This window comes from Muscardinus avellanarius (genome assembly GCF_963383645.1).
Source record: "Muscardinus avellanarius genome assembly, chromosome: 8".
In the NCBI taxonomy this organism is placed as follows: domain Eukaryota; kingdom Metazoa; phylum Chordata; class Mammalia; order Rodentia; family Gliridae; genus Muscardinus; species Muscardinus avellanarius.
The window spans coordinates 32348755-32368561 of NC_137794.1; positions in this window are offsets into that span (position 1 = coordinate 32348755).

Genomic DNA, 19807 nt, shown 5'->3' on the forward strand with positions numbered 1-19807 from the left:
GCTTGGACTTGGGGGCTGCTTTCCCTACTCCTCCCGGCCCCTTCCCATCGCCACCCCCTTTCAGCAGGAAGTAGTCAGAACAATCCGATGCCCCCTGCCCTTAAAAAACCAAAAAGGGAGGAATGTTAGGATAAGCAGCCCAGTCATGCCAAAGATGGCACCTCTCCGGCTTCTCTTCCGGATCGTGCTGATTACCTCATAACTTGCCAAAGGGGCCACAGGATGCCCAACAATCAGTCCCCTGATAACACACCCACTGGGGTATGAGCCACCTAATCAGTAAACACCCCGTACTTTGTGCAATCTTCCGCTGTGAGCGGAAGCTCCCTCCTCCCAGCTGCCTGATATAAAAGGGAGCTGGGCTGTCTTAATAAAGCTTTTGCTTGCTTGCTTGCTTGCTTATCTCCAACGGCTGGCCTTGGGTCTTTTCTGCGCTGACCCCCCTTCATTGCTCCCGAAGACCCCCAGACCCCCTTCACATTTTAACATAATGTTCTCCATTTTTATGTTCTACATTTTTATGCAAACAACATATTTTTGTTCTGTGTTGTTGAATAGAATTCTACTGTGTGCATATAGTTTCATAACCCATAGTTTCATAGTGCCCATAGTTTCATAACCCATTCATCTGTTGGTGGACATATAGGTTGGTTCCATAATTTGGCTATTATAAATTGTGCTGCTGTAAAAATGGGTATGCATGTATTACCATAATGTTCTTATTTGAGTTCCTTTGGAAAGATAACAAGGAGTGTTGTAGCTGGATCTTTGGTGGATCTATTTCCAGTTTTATGAGGAATCTCCACACTGATCTTAGTGGATGCACTAATTTGCAATTCCACTGATATGGTAGAATAGATCCTATTCCCTACATCTTCACCAGCATTTATTGTTGTTTGACATCTTGATTTTAACTAGGATTAGATAAAATATCAGTGTAATTTTAATTTGCATCTCCCTGATTGCTAAAGATATTGAAGACTTTTTCATATATTTTTTGCCATCTGTATTTCTCCTTTTGTGAAGTATCTATTCAATTATCCATTTTATGGTTGAGTTATTTCTTTCCTACTGTTAATTCTTTTAAGTAAAGTTAATATTCTAGAGATTAGTTCCTTATGGGAGGAATAGCTTCTACCATTGTGTAGACTGTCTCATTAGACTCTTGATGGTTTCTTTTGATGAACAGAAATATTTTAGTTTAATGTGATCCTACTTATTAATCCTGATTTTAATTTCTTGTGCCATGGAAATCTTGTTAAGAAAGTGTTTACCTGTCCCTATATGCTGAAGTTTTGCACCTATATCCTCTTCTAGTACTTTCAAAGTTTCTTATCTAATTTCTAGATCTTTAATTTATTTAGAGTTGACTCTTGTTCAGGGTAAGAAGCAGAAATTTAATTCCATTTTTCTGCAAACAAATGGCCAATATTCCATCTCCTTTCTTTTCTAGCAACCCATTTCTCTCAATATGTAGCAAACATTTTTGAAAAAGTCACCTATACCAGTGGTGCCCCCAACAAAGGTGAAAAAAAAAACAAACATGTACATAGACTAGGTGTTTTATTGCAAGAAAAATACTACAGTTTCTATATATACTTAATTTTGTCTTAAGGTAACAAAGAATTAAAGTTCCCAAACAATATATGTGAACATTGTGTTGGATGGCAATTGCTCAGAGTAAACTTAACTCCTGTTTCCTAAAAAAAAATGCTAAAAAAACATTATTTTTCACTTTTAAATTTGACCCAGTTGGGTAATAAATTTTATAGCCAACATTATATATATATATATATATATATATATATATATATATATATATACTCAAATAAAACATACCTTGATGTGACAAATGAGTATTTCACAACTTGAAAACCCCTAAATCATGCTTTCATTTTCAATCATTTCAGTGTATTTCAACAAACTAACTTTAAGCATAGCAAAAATGGCAAACACATAAAAATGTTTCTACAAAGATAGACTGGTGTTTATAACAGAAAAAAAGCAAAGGGGATGTTTCAACTCCAGTGCTTTTAAAGTTATTCTTCAGCCCCATTTTATGAAGAACACTTAAAAAAAATCCCAGTGGAATAAAGGAGGTGGTCTAAGAGAGGGGGAAAAGGAATTATCAGTGAAGGAATCATTTCCATTGACAGTGTGTACATATGTGAGAATTACTGATGTCAATCTTAATATCCTGATTTGGGAAATGGGGAGTGAGCCAGGGGAAAGCTCACCAAGTATTGTGTGCATGTATATACATCACTATCACCATGAACTACATTATAATGTGAGATTACAATGCACCAATAAAAGTATTTTAAAAAAGATTAAGATAAATGGCAATCTTCAAGAATACAAATAATGGTAAATGCTGGTGTGTTTGTAAGGGAAAAGAAATACTTATACACTGTGGATGGAATTGTAAATTAGTACAGCCTCTATGGAAATCAGTATGGTTTCTCGAACCACTAAAAATGAAACTATTATCGAACACAACTATACTACTTTTTGGTGTTTATCAAAAAAAAATAAAGTCACTATAGCATAGCTGCCATAGTCAAATTATGGAAGCAGCCTAAGTGTTCATCAGCAGATGACTAGATAAAGAAAAGTGTGGTGTATACACAAACCAAGTTTTATTCAGTGATAAAACAGAGCAAAATTGTATCATTTCCTGAAAAATAGATGGTATCAGAGAGCATTACATTATGAAATAAACCAAACTCAGAAAGTCAGGGGTCATATATTTTCTCTTATATATGAAAGCTAGATAGAAAAAAAGAAAAAAGGGAAAATATCATGAAAATAGAAGACCAATGGAGTAGAGAAAAAGGGTCAGGGAAGGAAGGAGGGAAAGAAAAAGGATTCTACTGGGGAGTGAAATTGATCAAGTTATGATATGTGCATGTATGAATATGTAGCAACGAATCTTCCTGTTATATATGATTATAAATATCAATAATTTTTATTTTTTGTGGTACTGAGGGTAGAACCCAGGGGCTTTTCTACCTCCAGGCTATACTCCAATACATTTTTTATACTTTATTTGGAAACAGGGTCTCACTAAGTTGCTGAGAGCCTCACTAAGTAGCTGAGGCTGGCTTTGAACCTGTGTGATCCTCCTGTTTTAGCCTCCCAAGTGCTGGGATTACAAGCATGCGCCACCATGCCCAGCAACATCAATACATTTTTTTTTTTTTTTTTTTTGCTGGTCTGGGAATGGAACCCAGGGGCATTTAACCTCCGAGATACACCTCCTCCAAGATACACCTCCTGCCTTATTTTTATTTTTTATTTTGAAACAGGGTCTCCCTTAATTGCGCAGGGCCTCCCTGAGTAGCTGAGGCTGTCCATGAACCTTGATCGTCTGGTCTCAGCCTCCTGAATGCTGGGATTACAAGCATCACCACCACGCCCGGCTAATAAAATTTTAATAAAATAAAAAATAAATCAACTACAAAAATTCTTAGGATGACTTCTTACAATATGGATCTATATTCATTATTATCAATTTTAAATTTTTCTCTAGGAATTTATATCCATCGGTAGAGATATAAACTTATGATTAGTAAAATATTTAAAACCATTAAACTAAAATATACATATATGTTTCCAACTGTTTTCATGGAAATTTTAGTAAATCTATGCTTTGTTCAACTATTTTACAAAATTATAATTGTCACTGATTTCATAAATCTTTAAATATTAATGCTAATGTTTAGCATGTCTTTAACACTTTGTCCTAAGGAATGTTGGGACTTTTAATACTTAATAATTCATTTGGTCTTTTTTTTTTTTTTTTGGTGGTATTGGGGTTCCTGGAAACCCTTCTACTTCCAGGCTACACTCCCAGACCTAGTTTTTTATATTTTTTTATTTGGAAACAGGGTCTCCTAAGCCACCATGGCTGGCTTCAAACCTATGCGATCCTCCTGTCCCCACCTCCCAAGCACGGGGATTACAAGTGTGCGCCACCATGTCCGGCTTCATTTGGTCTTTAAAACAACTCTATAAGTTAGGTATGACTACTACCCTATATTTACCCAATAAAGAAACTGATTAATGGGATTACACATGTAGCTCAATGATAGAGCATGGGCTTCATAGGCTTAGTATGCATGAAGCTTTAAATTTACTTCCCAGCACCAAAAACAAATGAACAAAAACTTGATTCACAAAGATTTCAAATAACTTTCACTAAATCATGTAGCTATTCTTTATTGGATACTATATGACCCAACTATACCACTTCTTGGCATCTTTCTAAAAATATTGAAGTCAGAATTCTATAGTGATACAGATATAATCATGTTAAAAGCAGCACAATTCACAATAGCCAAATTATAGAACCAAGCTAGGTTTCCATCAACAGATGAAGAGATAATGAAAATGTGTTCTATACACACAATGGAATTTTACTCTGCTATAAAAAACAAAAGGAAGGAGGGACAGGGAAGGGAATGAAGTAGGATTTGGGAAGGGCTAAATAAGTGATGTGTGTATGTATATCTCCATCATTTTGTATTCCATTAAGATGTATGACTATAATGCAACAATAAAAAATTTAAAAATGATCAAAAGTATGTCATTTGCAGAAAAATGGATTGAACTAAACAGTTTTAAAGTAAGACCAGCCAGTCTCAGAAAGTCAAGGGTTTTATGTGTCCTCTCATATAAGGTAGAGAGAAAATAGGAGATAAAAGAGACTTCAGATAAAGGAGGAAAGAGACCAATAGAATGGTGAAAGAGAATTGAGAAAAAAGGTGGAGAGGAGAAAAAGAAAGATTGAGACAGGAAACAGTTAAAAAATGTTATGTCCATTTATGAACGTATCACTCCGGATCTCACCAACATTTACAAGGAGGGGGAAGTGAGAAAGAGGGGTGGAGTGTGGAAAGAAATACACCACATGCCATTTATGTGTATGTTTGTGTCATTTTGAACCTCAGTATGATGTATAATTACAATGCACCAAAAATATAAAAATTGTACTATAAAACAATATAATTAATATAGAAGCATTGTATAAATCTAAAGTAAACAGATTGACTGCTTGTATGGTCTGTAGAAATAAAAATAAACCACTTTAATACTGGAATAATTTGCATAATTTTATATTTCTGCAAATATGAAATTATATCCAACTTTATTTACTGCAGCAGTATTGTAATTCTCATCACACATTGTGAACATTTGGAAGAAACCCAAATGTCCATAATTTGGAGATTAATTAAACTAATTACAACACACACAAATACCTACACACACACACACACACACACACACACACACACACACACACACACATACTCTCTCATCCACAACTAAAAACAGCTGCCCAAAAGGATTAGGATATTATCTGTATGTAAATATACTAATATTTGTACTTTGTTTGAGAAAAAGCAAGATACAAAACAGTGGTATAAAATTTCAATTTGACCTAGCAGGAGTGGATAACATAACATCTACAACTGACTAGTCAATTATTTTAGTAAAGTATAATTTATATATATGAAGATAATTACCAGAAAAATTTAGGAGACAGGAAATTGAAAAAGTTAAAATTGGATTCCTCTCTGGAGCAGGACTTGGAATGCAAAAAAGTTATTTTTATTCTATATTATTTAATATTTTTGAATGATGCCTTTTATTGTCAAAAAGCTATTTGTTGGAAAATTAGGGTCTATTTAGAAGAAAATACATCATGTGATGTGTGCATGTTTGTATCACTTTGATTTTAACTATCATGCATTATTGCATTTCACCACTAAGAATATAAAAAATGGTATATTTTGTTTTTTTAAAATGATAAAAAGCAACCTATATATTTCAATGAACATTCATAAAGACATTCTAGAAAGTAAAAGAAAATAAAAAGACAAAAAGAGGCAAATTTATATTAGGCAAGAATAAAAATCAAGCTAATGTATGAAATGAAAGGAAGATTTTCACTTTACATTTTTAGTTATTAAAAAGGATTTTATAAAGTTGCTTATTCAAAATTAACAGCTAAATAAAAACTAAAAATTTATTAAAGTATTGTGTAGCTACTCATAATTGTGACAGAAAGAGATAAAAATCAGAAATGAATTTACCATGCTAAAAACACGAATGAGAGGGATGATTGTAATGAATGTTTCACTCATTTGTGTGGCTGAAATGCAGGGCCACCAAAAGGGCTGTGGGGGCCTGGGAAAGGTTATGTCAGGAGACAACAGGGACTGTTGTGCAGGCTCGCATCTGTTTAAAAGGTGCAATGCAGCCGGACATGGTGGCGCACACTTGTAATCCCAGCATTTGGGAGGCTGAGACAGGAGGATCTGGGTTCTTGGCCAGCATCAGCTACTTAGTGATACCCTTGCAGCTCAGTGATACCGTGTTTCAAAGTAAGGAATTAAAAAATGGGGCTGGAGGTGGAGCCAGAGGTAGTATGCCCCTGGGTTCGATCCCTAGTACTAAAAAGAAAAAAAAAAAGTGCAATGCCCAGAATGCCCAGGACCTCCAATTCCAGTGAGAATTAAATGAATACTAAGAAAGTACCTGCTATGAGAAGCAGGACTGCAGGCTGTTTTTACAATAAGCACGACTATAATTTCAGGTGTTAGTTGCTTTCTACATAAAGATGATCTCAGAATTTTACTTCATACTATTGTGCTCTTTTCTTGGGAACAATGTCTACTGCAAGGTCTACCTGCGACTGTCTTGCAAATAACTTCAATCTATATAGGCATTCTCAGGGTGATTATTCCTTTTACATAAATTCCTCTATGTATTTCCTATGTAGCCATAGTCATGGTGACAAGTACACAAAGATGGGGAAAATTATTATTTCTTTTTAACAGTGAATACAATTACTTTTCTTTCTTCTGTCTGAACTTCAAAATATTTTAAATATTTACATTATTTATTTATTTATTTTTGAAACAAAAGATGACTTTGAGTTGAGGAGGACAACTTAATAAGTTGCTGATGCTAGCCTTAAACCCAAGAGACTCCTGTCTCAATTTCCTAAGTACTAGGATTACAAGTGCGCATCACCGCAACGAGCTTGAACTTCAAACATTTTGACTTTTTAAAATTGCTATATAATTTTTAATCTCCTGTTTTTTTTTAAATCCCTGTCCATTTTGCCCACTAAATTCGATTTCAGGTACTCTTCTTCTACTATTCAACAGCATGGTCTTCTTATCATAATGCTTCTTTTCTTTTTATGACCTAGTCATTTCCTTTTTAAAAGTCTTCCCATAATTATAACTTCTTAGAAATTATAGTGAATCTAGGTCATTGCATTATTGATTCAGTGTGATAGAAGTGGTGTTTTTACCCATCCAGTACGCCAAAGTTGAGCAGATATTACAGAATAATGTTCTCTCCCCTCTGGTCTGATGTCAATTTATGTTCACCTGACCATGTGATTACTTTTAAATGAACAACACACAATATTATTATTATTGTTGTTAGATTTTCCAAATGCTATAGAAAAAAAATTAAGGCTCAAGTATTTTTGGAAAAAAGTAAAATGAGAAAATAGATAAGTTATTAACTTTAAACAAGGTTCTGAAGACCTCTGATTCAGAGGCAAAAAAAAAAAAAAAGAAAGAAGAAAGGAAGGAAGGCAGGCAGGCAGGCAGGAAGGAAGGAAGGAAGAGAGAAACCAGTGTACACTCACAGAAACGATTTCCAGCATCCTTATCCCTAAAGTCAATGTTGCAGATCTGTTTCATAGGCTTTGTTGACTAGCTCCTTAGGTCTCTCAGTAAGTGAATTTCCTTAGGCGACCAAGTCCTTATGCCAAATCCTAATCCATGATGCGCAGTGCTACAAAAAGTTTCTAGATTATTATCAAAGCATTGTAAACAATATAGGGATTATATAATATATGCTTTAGGTACTTAGGCAATGTTGAATTGCATAATTTTCTTTACTGAGCTAAAAAAATAGTAGCAAATATTATTAAAGTAGTAACTGGATTTCATTGACAGAAGGAACAGTGGAGAATCAAGCTTTCTATTTTGGGGTTCATTTATACTGTGATGGTAATGACTATTTTAAAAATAACCAAAATAGCTGTATTTGTTAGACATTATAACCTCAATATGACAAAAATGACATGAGTATTAATTTGGAGCAAAATGAATTTAAAATGAGTTTGAAAATTGAAGACGTAGCCTACTGTGTCTGTACTTTAAGATTTGTCTTGTCAGTGCTCATTAGAAGAAAAATTTTATCAACCCTGAAAATAATCATAGACCTCACAAAACATGTCATTATGTTTCTGAAAATACTCCAAAATGAATGCAAGTAGTGTTTCCCAATTATTACAATAGAAATGGGACAGATATTGTAAAAATATAATTTTACATAGCTTTGGAGAATCCATTGCTAATGTGGGAAAATTGTTTATGAAAATGATTTTAAAATATTTTCTTCTAATGTGATTTTTAAAACTATAATATTGTACCAGAGAGGGATGAAATGCTGGCATATTCCATGAACTCTTTATTTCCTCTTGGGCCATAAAATATCCTTCTTAAAAGAAAGTAGAATGTTCCACTCCATTTCTAATAAAATTTCAACATTCAGGTAATTGTTTTTTTTTTTAATTCTCACATTTTCTCAGCCCCTAAAATTTGGTATCTTCTTTTTTTTTTCTTTTAGTTTCTTTGCATTTCCTTTGATTTTATAAATCCTGGGGGCAATGATGGAGAAATGACAGAGTGAGGAAAGGCTTCACTTAACCAAGATGACACTGGCCCACCCACCTCGCACTTGGCTGCTGCTCAATACTGCTTCTGTTTTTCATGGATGTTTCCATGGTCTGTTGAAAAGATTCTCTTTTCTGCGCATTTTTCACCCACCGGTCCTTCCTTTAATGTGGACAAGTGAATCTTCTTTGACTGGTAATTCATAGCATCATTTTCAGCTTCTGGAGATCTGGAGCTCTTCCCTAGCTTTGGTTAAGTGTTTCCCTCCAGTTGACCGGTCTATAATATGAACAAGTGATTTGTGGCGGCAAACTGCTGCATGTGCGTCCTACAAAGATAGTAAGGCATACTCATCTTCATTCCAGCAGGTTATGTAAGCCCAGTGCCGCCCCATTTGTGTTCACTATCAAAGAATCCAGCCAGCTAGTCTCAAGCTCCTTCAACTTCCCAGGTGAGTCAGATGATGTGCAGTGTGTTTACACAATGGGAAATCATACAGTACGCTCTCAAACTGGTTATACCAAGACTCACTGAATCCCCTTGTCCTGTACTGATGAGGGGGAACACTTTTTCTGTATAAAGCTAAAGAGGATGTGTGGGGAGACCAAAAATCCCACTGACTCCAAAACCTCCTCCAAGCATCCCACTTTATTGTCATTTTTACCTAATCTCCTTCATAGGCTAAGGTGGTTATCAAAGGGACAGGCCATTAATTGTCATCCTTCTCTCTCTCTCTTTTTTTTTTTTTTTGGTGGTACTAAGGTTCCTGGAAGCCCTTCTACCTCCAGGCTACACTCCCAGGCCTATTTTATACTTTTTATTTGGAAACAGGGTCTCTTAAGCCAGTGCGGCTGGCTTCGAACCTGTGCGATCCTCCTGTCTCTGCCTCCCAAGTGCGGGGATTACAAGCGTGTGCCACCACGCCCAGGTATCTTTCTCTTTTTTTTTTAACACTTGGATGATAGCCTACTTTTCAAATGCAGTATATATTCTCATGACACACAAAGTGGGACAGTCATGGTTCCACTTCTGCATCCTATTAATCTTGCTAACAAATGCAGAGGTCAGTTTTGGTTCATGACTGTAATTACACAGAATGACCTGGAAAATATCATGTATTACCCCATAATACCAGAGTTTGTTAATTATTTTTTATTTATTTATTTTTTGTGTGTGTGGGTCTGGGGATGGAACCCAGGGGCATTCGACCTCCGAGCTATACCTCCTGCCCTATTTTTTATTCTTTATTTTGAAACCGGGTCTCACTGAGTTGCAGAGGGCCTCACTAAGTAGCTGAGGCTGTCCGCAAACAGTGATCCTCTGTTCTCAGCCTCCCGAATGCTGGGATTACAAGCGTGCACCACCACGCCCGGCTTGTTGATAATTTTTATAAGATTAGTGTGATAGACTGTATCCACTGAAAATAAATTATTTAGAAATGAAAATTTTAACATACAAATAAATAATGTTACAAGGCATACATATTTATAAATTTAAAAAATTTCAGTTTTGAAATTAGAAAGACATCACAGTAAAAAAAAAAAGATATTTTTCAAGCCTTTACCTGAAATACATTTAAAATTGTTTTAACTGAATACCGCTGGATTGTCCACTTCTAGGAGCCCACTAAGCTAAATATCGTTGTGAGCACAAATGTTAATGGAATGATGAAATAGCACCTATTATGTAGGACATCATTTTATCACTTGGACTTTAGTATCATCCTTTTCAATCTTAAATAAAGATTCCTGACAGCACCAGAGTAATGAAATAATTTTCTAAGTTCTTACTATGAAATAAAAGATTAGGCTAAATGATAGATTTTAAAGATAACTTATGCTTAATAATTAGACACAATCCTTATTAGAAACATTGTGAAATAATAAAATGAAAAACACTTGGGCTTTAAAATCATATAAACCTTGTCTAGATTTCCAGAATCATGATTTCACAGGTGTGCAAATCAGCTAACTCTGAAGCTTTCTTGTGAAAAATCATCAGGGATAATGTACTCCTCTAAATATAGAGAGAAAACATCAGACCCTTCACTTCCTGAGACTATCTGCTCTCACTTAGCATAATCTCAAATTCCATCCATTTTCCTATATATAACATGATCTGTTCTTAATGGCTCATAGACAATTGCAATACACCAATAATTTTAATTAAAAATAAAAATATAGAAGAAAGAAGAGAATGGAGAATTCATAGAACAGACCTCTTAGGTCCTCCCCTGCACCCACTCTCTTCCCATTCTTTCTTCTTGTTAAACTTTCTCATTGCTCAGCATATATGTTCTCTTTAAGTTTTGTACATTTTGTTGTATAAGTTTAACCACATTCATTTTTTCTCTAAATATCCCACATTGCATTTGTATGTTTCTTCTGTCCTTAATAAATCATACATCAATATATATCTCTGGACTTTAATAGTCAAGAATGTAAGATTTAGGACGATTGATTGCTAACACAGCTTATGAAATGGATAAATTTAGATGGGGTTCTTAGCTTTTCAGATTTATTTATTCAGTTCTGAAAAGTTAAAAAAAATGATTATCTCCTTTATTTTTCCAATGAAGTACTGTAGGTAAAATCGAGATTTCTTATTGGAGATCCAATGAATATAAATAGCTTCTTTTTCCACCCCCATCTACCATAAATGAAATGGAATCTCAAAAAAGGAAAAGAGAACTTCTAATTGAAGGTCAAGGCATGGTTGTTGGATAAAGCAGCATTTACACTGAGCTTGGAGCAGAAGTTCAATTTGGACTTGTAAAAATATAGGAAAAAGATTTCCAGAAGAGAAAGCGGCTTGAGCAAAGCAACAAATTTAAAATGTTGGATGTAAGAGGGGTGCACCGGTATTGCAGTTTGTAAAAGCTCAATAGGCATTCAATTAGTTGAAAAAGTAATAGAGACCAAAAAAATCTTACCAATTTTTATAGAAGTTGTTTTTATTACCTCTGGAAATCTTTTAAGGTGACTGCCTGACCTCAAGCCCCTCCCCGCCCCCCTTTTTTTACAGTACTGAGGAGGGAACACAAGGACATTCTACATTTGGGCTACTCCCCGAGCCCTATTTTTTATTCTTTATTTTGAAACAGGGTCTCACCAAGTTGCAGCCACGGACCACCATCCTCCTGTCTCAGCCCCACAAATGCTGGCATTCCAAGCATGGGCAACCCATCAGGCTCTTGTGATGATACTGGGTCTCACAAGATAAAGCAGGATAATAATCCATTGAAAGGTTAATGTATTAGTAACCCTAATTTCATCTGTAACTCAGTACACTTTTGTTACCTAATCTAACATATTCACAAATTCTGGGGATTAGGAATTGAAAATATTTGGAGGACCATTACTCTTCCTACCACACTTTTCAAGCTGGAATTCCCCAAGGTAAAGCATCTCAGAATTTCTCTCTAGACAAATGGCAGGAACTGAGATGATGGGAAACAAATTTGAAAGTTGGTAGCATTACATTTTCACAAAGTTTCTGAATATGACTGACATTTCTAGTTTTATTCACTATCAATTGGAAAACATCCCCATTTGTGCAGAGATCTTTGCAGTTTCATATTTATGATTCTATTTCTCTCACAATTAGACTTTTGGAACTACTCTTGGAGAGAAGTAAAATTCACAAATCACTCCAAAACACTTACATTTAGAACTATTTACATATATATTTGTGTATATATTTCAATACCTCTAGCCAGAGATGAAGCTTTTTAAACAAAAGAACCTGTCATTAAATTTATTCATTTATTATTTTATTATTTATGTATTTATTATTAAACACCTTATACACATGTATTATGTTATAGTAAACATAGTATATATAATAATATTTTAATATCTATCCACTTGTTTATTAGTTTTATTTATTAATTTATTTATTTTATACATTCATTCCACTATTTTAATCAGGGGGGGATTTCTTTCTGATGAATGTTTTGGAATTTCTTTCACATTATTCCACACCACACATCATTTTCACCAAGTAAGAGCTCTCCCATCATTGTCCAAATTATAAATTTTCTGTGCATTTTCTCTGCCTGGAATAGCTTCCTTATGACAATCAAATTCTGCTTATACTTTTTTTTTGGCAGGTCTGGGGATGGAACCCAGAGGTATTTGACCCCCAAGCTACACCCCCTGCCCTATTTTTTATTCTTTATTTTGAAACCGGGTCTCAGTGAGTTGCAGAGGGCCTCACTAAGTAGCTGAGGCTGTCCGCGAACCATGATCCTCTGGTCTCAGCCTTCCGAATGCTGGGATTACAAGCATGAGCCACCAAGCCCGGCTTGCATATACTTTTAAGTCCATGTTGAGTCTCATTTTTTTCTATGAAGTTTCTCCTGTTAACTAAGCAATTCTCAGCTATCTTTCTTAGAGAATAGAAACTCAAACTCTTACTTGGCATTTAAACTTGATATTGCTTTAAGACATCATTGACATTGTTATTTTTTATCTTTATTAATTTTTAAATTATTTATTTTACAGTGTTTCTCTAATAATATATAAAGTATAAAGGAATTTCTATGTGACTCAAGTACATTAAGTGATTAATATATTTTACCTATTTAAAAAGCTTACATTTTATATTCACTTATAGGACATATTAACATCAAATATCACTTAAGAGAGATTCAATAAACCCTTATTCTACCAGTTGGATATACATTAGATTATCAGTGGCTCTCAGTCTATTCATAGCATCCAATAAGTTTTTTTCTCCAACTTTTTATAATGTTGCTCAATTTACATGTGAAGGATGAATTTTGAAAAATTTAGAATGAACTTTCACATATAATTTAGACATTTATTTGAATGATTCTGTGATGAGAGTTGACATCTCATTAAAAACCTTTAGCCTGATGTGAGCCAATCAGAAATTTGTTGTAGCTTTTATTTTTTCTTCTGTATCTTGTATTTCTTTTTCTTCCTGCTATATTTTTCTAATAATATTATCTATAGGTTCTGCATAAGTATGGCTCTGCATAGCCTTCTAAGTAAATATAAGCTTAAAATACATTTATTTTACTCGTAATACTTAAATGATAATTTAAAAGGATGTGGAGTTATGGTGTCAGTTATTTTTATAGCATTTCAAATATATTATTTTATTGTTATGTATTTTCTTACATTCAATATAGTTAATAAAAAGCCTTTAGCAATTGGAATGCCATTCCTTTATATATGCTACTTCTTCCTGTGAGATTTCTTTTTTTATTTCTTAGGTTTAAAAATGCCTTCAAGGTGCTCTGTGAGCTTCCTTTAAATCAGAGATATTTGTTCATTATTTCAAAGTGGACATGGGTCAAAAAAGAAACTCTAGATGAAGAAGAGGCTATAGATGAGTAAATAAGATGACATAATTGAGGAGATGGGAGAGGGAAGAGGGAAATTCTCGAATGCATATGATGTGCCTTAACAAACATATCAATGTCAATCACTAAGCCAAACACAAGAAGGAAGGAGGGGGAGGGAATGGGTGGGAAGTGGGAAAGGGCTAATTGGGTGACGTGTGCATGTGTTTCTCCACCATCATTCATGTCTCCACCATCTTGCATCCCATTAAGATGTATGAATACAATGCACCAACAAAAAATAAAAAAAATTGATGTTTATTTTTAAATACTTCCTTTCTCCCAGTCATATTCTTCACTTCTTGTCACTAAAATTTTTATTAAAATTATGCAAATTTGAGACAATCTTTGTATTTTGATTTTAGCTGAAATCTCTTCTGTTTCCCAATTTCTCTCTAGCTTTCATATGAGAAAACACGATTCTTCTCTTTCTGAGACTAACTGATCTCACTTAGCATAATACTCTCCAATTCCATTTCCCTGCAAATGACACTTTTGTGTGTGGTACAGGGGACTGAACCCAGGGGCATTTTATCTCCAAGTTACACCCTGCTCTATTTTTTTATTTTATTTTAATTTTTTTTTTGCTGGTGGTACTGGGTTCCTGGAAACCTTTCTACCTCCGGGCTATACTCCCAGACCTGTTTTTGGGTTTTTTTTTTAAAGGGTCTCTTAAGCCAGCAAGGCTGGCTTCGAGCCTGTGCGATACTCCTGTTTCCACCTCCCAAGCACGGGGATTGCAAGTGTGTGCAACCATGCCTACCATGCAGCTCTATTTTTTATTCTTTATTGTGAGATACAGACTCACTAAGTTGCAGAGGCCTCACTAAGTAACTGCGAACCTGCCATCCTCCTGTCTCAGTCTCCCAGGTACTAGGATTACAAGCATGAACCACCACACCCGGCTTGCAATTGACGTAATTTTGTTCTTCTTAATGGCTGAGTAGAATTACATAATGTGTCTATATGTCACATTTTCATTATCCATTCACCTCAGCTGGTTCCATAATTTGGATATTATGAATTATGCTGCTGTAAACAGAGATATGCATGTGTCACTATAGAATTCTGACTTCAATTTATTTGCAAAGATCCCCAGGAGTGATACAAATGGGTGGTAAAAAGAGATTGGAAAGGAAAATGGGAATAGCATAAAACCGACTGGTTGAAGGAAACAGTTCAAATTATGCTATATACATATAAGAAGTTATTACCACGAGTCTCAATAACATGTATGAGAGAAAGAAGGAATAGGGTAGAATCCAGAGGGAAACACACACCAAATAGTGTGTGCATTGTATGTTTCTACCACTCTGAACCTCATTATGATATATAATTATAATGTGCCAACAATAGTAAACATTTTATTTTATTTATTATTATAATTTTTATTTTATTTTATTATTTATTTTATTAAAACATTTTATTTTACTTTTATTTCAAATAATATTTTAGTCGGGCATGGTGGCGCACGCTTGTAATCCCTGCACTTGGGAGGCTAAGACAGGAGCATCATGCAGGTTCGAAGCCAGCCTCAGCTGGCTTAAGAGACCCTGTTTCCAATTAAAATATAAAATAGGTCTGGGAGTGTAGCCCAGAGGTAGAAGGCCCCTGGGTTCCATCTCCAGTACCACCAAAAAAAAAAATCAAATAATATTTTATTATCAATGATTTTGTTTTTCATAACTGAGTATTTTGGATCCACTGACATTAATTCTCTCTTATCTTGCTACAAAAATTATTATTCATAATTTGAATTCCTATCAACATTGCTCAAGTATCTGTGTCTAGAATGAAACTTTTCCCATTCGCTGTATCTCTCTTAATAAACTGAGTCTCCTAAAATATTTGTTTGTTTCATGGTGGAATGCTCCTATGCTGTTCTGACACAGCTTTTCACGATGACTGTGGCTTCTCCCACTGCTCTCTGTTTGTCAAAGATTTCTAATTACTACAAAGTTCTTTTTGAGGATAGGGAAATAGTTTGTAGTATTACTAGTAGTAGTAGCAGTAATAGTGTTAGTACTAGAATTGAACCTAATTACATTCCACCTCCAAGATACACCTCCAACCCTTTTTATATTTTGTTTTGAAACAGGGTCTTGTTAAGTTGCAAAAAGTCTCACTAAGTTGCTGAGGCTGGCCTTAAGCCTGTGATTCTCCTTTTCTGCCTCCCAAGTACTGGAATAAGAGGCATGCACCACATTCCTAGCTGATATATCTTTTCATTATTTCTTAGGGGATGCCCCAGGAGGAAACCACTGAATATACTTGCTCCTTGTGAAGGCTATTCATTACTTTGAGTGTTTTTTATGAGTAAGTTACCCACACTTTACTTAGAATAAAATGACTAAGTTTCTCTCTGAGATACTCCTGTCAGGGGCAGAGGGTACCCCTTCCCGGATTGCATGCCAAAAATGAAGAAATTCTTCTTAAAAACTATTATGTAGTTAAACACATGGGTTCCAGTGCTGGACCACCTGGGTTCAAATGCATGTGCTCTTCCAAAATAATGTTGTGGTTTGGGCTGAGTTATTTCTCTGTACTTAAATTTTATTATTTGAAAAAGTATATTAAACTCCCCCTCATAGAGTTTTTGAAAGAATTTAGTGAATTAATAACTTTATAGTTCTTAGAAATATAAACTTCTATATTAATGTTTTCCATTGCTATTCCCAGGCATAAGGCAGACCTCCTGACTTTTAACTATAAGGATTAAGAAAATAAAAATCGCTTCAGGGATTTTCAAAAGGAACAAGACTTGGAATTTTTGTTTGTTATGTGGATACAAACTGCTTAAAATTTACTTCCATACTAAATGCATTTCCTACTAACCTTTGCCTTCATTTCTGTGTTATGGCTATGAACTAACAGATATATTGTGTATGTATATGGCTTTCGGTTTTTCTCATCAATTAGCAGTAGCTATGATAATTATAGACAATTCTAACGACACTTGTATTTTAAATCCAGTACTTCCTAAGGTCAATAGGACACCACTGACCTTAACACACATACATAAAACTTATTAGAGCTTAATATGATTGTCTTGGTACACGTTTTATAATAACTTGCAGAGTATTTTCTGAAATAAAGCGGTTACTGACCAAAAAAAGTTGACACCATTCAACATAGGTTTACTTTTTCCTTTGTGGTATCATATTAAGAGCAGTTATTATAACCATTTGACATAAGGAAATGGAAAATCGGAAATTTTTGTAGAAATTGTTTTTAAATTTTCTAGCTGAAGAACTTTTCCAAAGCTACCTACTGAAACTCAACATATATCTTTCTTTTGGACAATAGCCCTAAGACATTTTAGACTTCTCTTGGGAAAGAGAATATCTTCATAGTGTTTTCGTGTGTGTGTGTGTGTGTGTGTGTGTGTGTGTGTGTGGTACTGGGGGCGGAACCCAGGGGCTTTTCTACCTCCGGGTTGTTCTCCCAGACCTATTTTATACTTTATTTGGAAACAGGGTCTCACTAAGTTGCTGAGAGCCTCACTCAGTAGCTGAGGCTGGCTTTGAACCTGTGTGATCCTCCTGTCTCAGGCTCCCAAGTGCTGGGATTACAAGCCTGTGCCACCACGCCCGGCAAGTATTCTGATTTTTAATTCATCATTTCTACACAATCTTGATCACCAATTTCTTTTCTTCTTCCCTTAAATTGTACCAGGAATTAGACATTTGCCTAAGTCACATATGATTGTTATTCCTAATTCATGTTTTCCATATTCTTATTCAATCAGTAGCCAAGTACTTTTAATTATGCATAGATATATATCTATACCCTATCAATATATATGTAGATATAGATATATACATATATAGAGATATATATCTTATAATTATATAATATATATTAAATTATAATATATTTATATCTTATAAGATAATATATTTCACAAATTATAAATATAATATTGACATGATTTATTGTATGCAACAACATGAAAAACTAGAACTATTTTGCAAGAATATCAATAGATCACTAACAACAAAAAATTGTGCCTCAAAGTATTTTTAAGCAAACTGATAGCATTAAATTATTCACATATACTGTCAAGTAAAATTATTTGAGAAAATACTTTAGTGTAATATTAACCAGCCAGGATAGAATATTTAAGATGGATTAATGCAAAGAGTAAAGAGAAGATAGGAATCTTACTAAAGTACAGATTCGATGAAGGTAATAAAAGTGTTTTGTTCATAGGTGAGTTTCAGTGCCCATAACAATCACATATAAAGGACATTACATTGTTACTTAACAGATGAACAAAACAAATGGTTATAATTGTATATGTATATATGTAGTCCATATAATATATAATTCATATATAATTAAACATGAATAGATAATACTAAATTGTCTGCTAGCATGAAGACCTGCTACTAAAAAAAAAAAAACAACAAAAAAAAAAAACCTAGAAAAACTTAAGCCTTAGTGTTAGGTAAGGAGATATTAGGAGATGTATTCTTTTGGGGGGCAGATGGAACCCAGGGGCATTTGACCTCTGAGCTACACCTGCTGCCCTGTTTTTTTTTTCTTATTCTTTATTTTGAAACAGGGTCTCACTAAGTTGCGAGGGCCTCACTAAGTAGCTGAGGCTCTTTGGGAACCTTGATCCTCCGGTCTCAGCCTCCAAAATGCTGGGATTACAAGCATGCGCCATCATGCCTGGCTAGAAGATGTATTCTTATGTTTTATTTAATGGGTGATAGGATAAGTTGAAAGTGTGGGAAGTAAATTATTCTAAAGGTTGCGTTTTATTAGGATATGCAGGAAAGCAGTGAGGACCCTTTCCTAGTATTTGACAAAGCAAAATACTATCCAGTTTTGATGTAAAAAAGAGTAAGAAATTCTTATTATGTGTTCCAAGAAACAGAAACTAAACGAACTCCAAAACCTACAATGGAAAAAATTAAATGGCATAATAAATAATAATGTAAATTATATGAATTTGATAGACACCTTAAAGTGCAACAAATATTCTTCATGACAAATATAAATGAGTAAAAGAAATGGGAAAACTGTATTAAAGTAAATTAATGTGCCATAAACACTAAAAAGAATGTCATTAAAAATAAAGACAAAGGGGAGGGCAAAAGGAAATGCTTGTAAAATGGAATAGCAATAGCCACATTAATACTCAACAAGGTGTAATTTAAATAGTATTCATTATGGAATGCTATTATATCATAAAAAGTAATACAGTGAACATTTTGACACATAAAAATTAAATATAAAAAGTAAAAACTGTTAGAAATACACAGAGATGTGCAAACTATACAATTTTACAGAAAGATTTTATTTTTAAATGTCATGTACTGAGCAGCTAAAATATGAGGATATAAGAACGTGAATAATCAACAAATTGTGTTTAAAACCTTGCCTTTCAAATATAAATAAACATTTTTAGACCACTAGACATTTACACAAATTTGAGTAGCTACTTATACAAATAAAACATTAACAGATAGTAAACAATTTACTGTAATCTAATATAATTATAAATAAAGAAAGTAGAATTAATTAAATTATATTAGATGTAGAGATTAAGAAACACATCACAAAACTGCCCTTGGAACAATTAAAATATTGAAAGAGTAAATCATGTATAAGATAAAAGAAATACAAATGAGAGCAATTTATATTAAAATCTCACAGTTATAGACAACTTAGTATTCAGAGTAAAAAACATAAATTTAAGTGCCTTCATATTGATAGA